A 6134-nucleotide genomic window follows, 5' to 3' on the forward strand; every position below is an offset into this window, starting at 1 on the left:
TAGGGGGCCTTTCCAGTAGGAGGGGACAGACCGTAAGCAGAGGGACAAGGAAGACAGGCCGTGTGTGAGGTAGCAGTGAGTCTCTGGGACACTGGGGGGGTGGGGGTGTTATCATAAGCAGATGGTCAGGGGAGGCTTAAGTCTCAGGTTCTCAGTGCTTTCCTGCCAGGCAGCCAGAGGGAGGGAGCCAGCTGGATGCTATCTGCAGAGAAAATGCTCCAGGCCGAGGGACTAGTCAAGCAAAGTCCGGACGATGGAGTGTGCGTGTCGCTTCTAGGAACATCGAGGGGCTGGTGTTTCTCCTGTGAAAGCATTCGGGGCCGGGAAGTCTGGATTTTATGACAACACAGTGTCCTGGAAAGCCCACAACGCCTATCCTCAGCATGTGGTTTTCATCCTCAAGGCTGCCTCGTGGTACTAGAGGCTGCTGGAGCTCCAGCCACTGTGCCCAAGTTCCAGGCTGGCGGAGGAAGGAAATCAAGAGGCAGAGGGTGGTGGTGGGGGTTGGATAGAACACCTCCTTCTGGCTGAGTTATGTCAGTTTAAGCAGCCTCCCTCTCCCTGCAATGAGTTCCACATCACACTTCTCATCCAATTTCTTGGGCAGGAACTTAGTCACGAGACCACACCTCATTGCAAGGAAGTCTGGGGAAGCAATCTTTGAGCTGAATGCGTTGTTTCTTCAGTTAAAACCAGAGCTCAGTGGCTAAAGAAGAGGAGGCACATGGATACTGGTGGGGGGGGGGGGGCACTGGCGTGTCTAGAGCCCGCAGGCCGGGAGGCCGCGTGCTCGGACCTGCTCTCACACCGCTGACTCTGGCAGAGCCGAGCCCCGGGCCAGCGTCTCCAGTCTTGGCTGATTTCAGTGGAAATCCTGGATCGCTCTGATGGCCAAATTTTCTTCCTTTAACAAAGGTCTGGCATGAACTAGAGGCTTTTTGAACCTGTGGATGGGGTTGGCAGATCTGGGGGCTGGGCCAAGACCGGATTTTTGGGGACAAGGGAGCTTTAGGATTTCAGGCACCTTATTGATTTTATCTCAAAGATTCTGGACACAAAATGGATCTCAAAAGTGGTTATATTTTTCTTTCTTTAGTTTGGAAGCATGTATTTTTAACACCGTCGGGAAAAAATACCGTGACAGGGTTGCCTTCCAAAGCATGACTCTCTCTCCTGTATCTGCCCTTTCCTGTCCCCTAGGCAGGACCCCCGGGCCTGGGGGAGAGGCAGGAAGGGCTCAGAGGGGCCGCTGACCTGAAGGAGGCGGCAGCGGGTAGGGCTTCCTGGCAGAGTCTGCTGTTCCGTTTGTTGAGTTTGGTTTCTCGTGCTCTCAGAGACCAAGACTGGGGCCGGGATTATTCCGAGACTGAGCCAGCAGCTGGAGCAGAGGGTCCGTCCCTGCAGCGGGATCGGGATGGAGCATCTTGTGTCGCTGTCTGATCATTTGAGCCATGCCTGCTTTCTGCAGAGGCTGAGCTCCCAAGGGCAGTGAACTGCCGCTCCGGGAAGCTTCCCCATGAGCTCGCACGGGGCCTGCCCTGCTCAGCATCTGTCTGCTTCACGAACGGACGAGTATCTGGGAGATCACAGGGGCGGGTTACATCTGATTCCCACGTCCGCCCCAACCCAGAGACACCCGGAGACCCACTTCCGCCTCCGTATTTAAGAGCTGTGAAATAAAAGTCATCCTGGGCTCCCTCCTCGACGTGGCATGTTTTCATAACGACACAGAAGTAGTTGCAAAACCGTCTGTGGTGTTTGTGGGATTGAAAATTGGCATGACGTCAAGCATAGCAGTTTGCTTGGTTTTGTTTGTTTAATTGAAGCGCCATTAACATACGGGGTTCTGTCAGTGTCGGGTGTAGAGCACAGAGATCCAGCGCTGGCCTACCTCCCCCGTGCCCATCACGACAGGGGTCCTCTTGACCCCCGCCTCCGGGCCACCCCGACCCACCCCTTGCTGCCCTCGGACAGTCTGCCTGGTCTCCTGTCAAAGGGAACAATCCCATCAGTGCACGTGAGCAGAGCTGGGGGGAGTTTGGAATGAGCATGAAAGACCTACAAATTCGTGAGTTCTAAAAATGGTTTTAAATAAAAATTTAGAACTTAAAATCTATCGTTCTTGCCTTGATTTCATTAGAACAGCTAATTATTTTGTCATAACCAAGCTTTTGACAGAACTCGGGTTTTACTGAGACGACATGATGAGAAAGTAAAGTGAATTATACTCGAAATGCACAAAATGTAAACAGTCTCACAAAACTCTACTGTTAAAAGTTGCAAAATTAAATTTATTTTATATGCACTTCTCAGTTATTTTTCTTTGATAAGATTCAAAATCTCCCGTAGAGTTGAAGGCAAGGTACAAATTATAATGGAAGAACATTCACATCGCATATCAAAGTTATCTAAATCAAGCTGAAATGTTTGAGTTTATTTTTAAAAAACTTCATTAAATCCTTTTACATACTTTGCGTAAAAATAACACGATTTGCCCGCCTGGTGTTCGGTGTTCGTCTCGTGGCCACAGGGGATACTTAGTAACACTCTTTGTGTGCCGTGCGAACGCCCGACGTATACAAATGAATCCGAGCCCATTAGTGTTGCAAAATGTGTCCTGATTGCCGGTGCCGCTGTCCTCACTGCGAGGCTAGTCTGTGTCTCCGGAAGCACGAGCTGGACAAGGAGCAGGAAAACGAGGCGGGCGCATCTGGGAAGGCCCATGGTGTGGGCCGGCCGCGGCGGGCTTCGTGCTGTTGACGCAGCCGACCATCGTCTCGCCTTTGCCCGCTTTCTCTTTACCGCTGCCCCGCCTCCCTGCGCCCGGGGACAGGTCCCCCTCCCACGGTGGCTGCGACCCACCGCAGGGCCGTGCGGCACTCACGCGGGTTTCTTTGGACGGGGTGCAGGCATGGGGAGAGGCTGCGCCTGGGGCCCGGCCAGCGTCGCTCAAGGAAGGGGCACGTGGTGTGCAGGTAGACCCTCGAGGGACAGAGGGGACCCTGTGACCCTTATGTGAATGTGTGCGTGTCTGTCTGTCCGTGCTGGGCCCCCTGAAGCATGTGCCCCGGGAAAGGACGCCCTTACCCAGGATCGAGGGCGGCACGGCCGCCCTGCCTCCCCCTCTGAGCCCCACGTGGTCTCTGATATTTTTTGTGCAAGGAAGACACTTGTTCTTTCCACATACCTGAGTGGGGGGCTGAGACGGGCTGGCCCTTCTCTCGGCCGGCAGAGTACGGTGCGGGGGTTGGAACTTTGCCCTAGACCGCTACTTTGTGTGCCAAGCCCTGTCACCCAGGAGCCCCTCCTAAGTGTGGGCGGCACTGTCTCGCCAAGCCCTCTGCTTCGTGGCTGTGAGCTCCATGCCAGGCTCGTCTCTCAGATCCGAGGACAGCTCGACCCGTCCCGGAATGTCCCCACGGCCCTGCTGAGGGAGCTCCCTTCTCGGGCTGACCGCTGCGTGCCGGGGCTGGCTTCTCATATCGGGCGGGATGATCGGGGGTAGTGACCAGCCACTTCCCTGCGTGGTCGGGCTGCTGGGTTCCCGGTTCCGTGGTCCCTCTGGACGACGTGTGTCAGGCAAGGAGAGCCCTTTCTCTAGGAGACAGCAGTACAGCAGGACCTAGCCAGGGTGCCCTGGCTTTGGGGCAGCCGGCTGGAGAGAGTGAGAGAGACAGGGAGAGGACAAAACTGCACAAGAAGCCAGCGGGGCACGGAGGACGGCGGCTGCCCTCTTTCCCAGATACTCGGAAAAATCAGTGGGTGCCCTGGCTGGGACAAGGCTCACGTCTGTTCTCAGAGAAGAACTCCAAAGGCCCGATGCCGGCAACGCTCTGTGTGCCTCCCCAGATCTCTTCTCCGTCCTTCCCTGCCCTGCTGTGCCCCCGGACAGGGTGCTGACCTCTAGGGATGATGGCACCCAGGCCCCCCGCCTCGGGCTGCTCACTGAGACAGGGCGGTGCAGGCTCAGGCCGAGAGTGGGATGCAGAAGGGAAAGAAGCTGGGGGGCCTGGGTGGCTCAGTGGCTTAAGCCTCTGCCTTCGGCTCAGGTCATGATCTCAGGGTCCTGGGATCGAGCCCCGCATCGGGCTCTCTGCTTGGTGGGGAGCCTGCTTCCCCCCTGCCCCCCCTCCCCCCCGCCTGCCTCTCTGCCTATTTATGATCTCCCTCTCTGTGTCAAATTAAAAAAAATAATTAAAAAAAAAAAGAAAGAAAGAAGCTGGGACTCCTGGTCTCCTCACTCCCTCCCTTCCAGGCCGTGTGGGGAGGCCGTGTCCCCCTGGGTCCCTCTAGCCGTGGCTCACAGCTCCTGCGGGCAGCATGGCCGCACCCCCCACCCCATCCCCAAGCAATGGCTGGTGATGGCTTCTGGTTGTCATCGATCCTGGGTTATTCACCGTCCCTTGCTGGCTCTCTTAAGCCTGTCTACGCTTCTGGAAACAGTCCCTAAACGAAGCCCCCCTCGGGTATCCTCTGCCTGCACAAAGGACCGTCTGGGACGACGTCTGCACTTTCCCGGGAGAGTGGCGCCGAGCGAGGGGTCTGAGGCTCAGGGAGATGGGACGTTGGAGTGAGGCCATTCCGCGCCACCGCCCGGTTCAGTCACCCCCAAAACCAGCCTCTCCAGGGGGCCCTGAGGCCGATGCCATCACAAAGACATTAGGAAAGCATGAGTGAGGGGTTGTGTGCTGGGACAGCTCTCGCTCGGGTCGGGGACAGTGGTGAGGGACGAGGTTCCCAGAGGTCAGCGCCACGTGATGATGGGGTCCCATGGGCAGGGAGGGGCCAGGGGCTGCAGGGAGGGTCTGCGGCCGACGGGTACCGTGCGACCTTCTAACCCCGGCAAGAGAACCCGTGTGCCCAGCTGTGGAAGGTTCTGGAAGAGAGGCTTCAGGGCCATCCTGGGAGATACACGTGGAAGCATGTCTTTGGATGGGTCTTGAACAGAGACGCTCGCGCCAACGCCGTGCCCATCAGAGGACGCCCACGCTGGGGAGGGCTCTCGGTGGTCAGCCCGGAGGCCGGCCCTCCCCTCACCCACCTGGTGCGTGCTCGGGGGCACGAACACAGCGGCCACAGTGGATGGATGGGGCCGTTTAGGGGCTCGGCAGCGGGGCCGCCCCCCTCGAAGCCGTCATTTCTAGATCTGCAACCTGCCGATGAGCGAGGCCTGCGTTCGGCCCTGGTGGGACCCCATTCCCCAGGAGTGGGCTGTGGGAAGCGGCCAGCCACGTGGGGGTGGGCTGATTTCCCCGGGACCCCTTCTGTCACAGAGGGAGGCGGCCGAGCTCCACGTTCCGGCTGCGGACTTGCCGCGCCCACGTGCCCGGCATGTGCAGGGTTTCATTCATCTCGTGCGTCTCGGCAACATGACCTCCTGCCGAAGAGCTCGTTTGTGATGGGCATGCCGCGGGGGCTCCCCGTTTGGTCCCTGGGATGACTGCACGGTCAGACTGGTCTGTCCCAAGGGCCAGTGGGAAGTGGGGTGCTGCTATGCAGTGGGGGCGGGGAGCAAGGGGGCTGTTTCTGGAACCCAGAAGTTCCCTGGGGAGCCCCTCGTGACTCATCCCACACGCCCCAGGGATGCCGATGTTATCCATCCTGGGACCGTACCTGGAGCGACGCTGTCCCAGGGCTCCTGTTCTCTCCGAGCAGGGGAGGCCTTGAAACCCTCTTCGTGTTCTTTGTGGGTTGGTAGAAACTGGCAGCCCAGTGAAGACAGGACACCAAGAACAGGACATTCCGCCGGGGGAGTACTCCAGTAGCCACGGGAATGCCGGAGGGTGGTGGGATGTGGCGTGGGCGGGGAGGAACGACGTGGTGGTCATCGAGCTGGGCTGGTGGCCGGCCACGGAAGGGAGGGCACTGGCGGCCGTGCTGTGTAGGAATTGTTCATTTACTGACCCGGAGGTGGCTCAGCCCAGCTGGGAGCGGGACTGCACCGGCGCCGTCCCCCTGCCCAGACGCGTGCTGAGTGACAGACCTTGATGTCTGCCCCGTGCGGGGCGCGTATGCCCTTGTTCCCATCCAGGCGAAGTTCACGGACATGTCCTGAGTGCTGACGGGGCCGGCTTGTCCTGGTTACGTCTGGTTCACCCCAGAATGCTTAGCTGAACCGCTCCGCCCAGTCTCCC

Source organism: Meles meles, chromosome 6 (genome assembly GCF_922984935.1).
Source record: "Meles meles chromosome 6, mMelMel3.1 paternal haplotype, whole genome shotgun sequence".
Lineage (NCBI taxonomy): Eukaryota > Metazoa > Chordata > Mammalia > Carnivora > Mustelidae > Meles > Meles meles.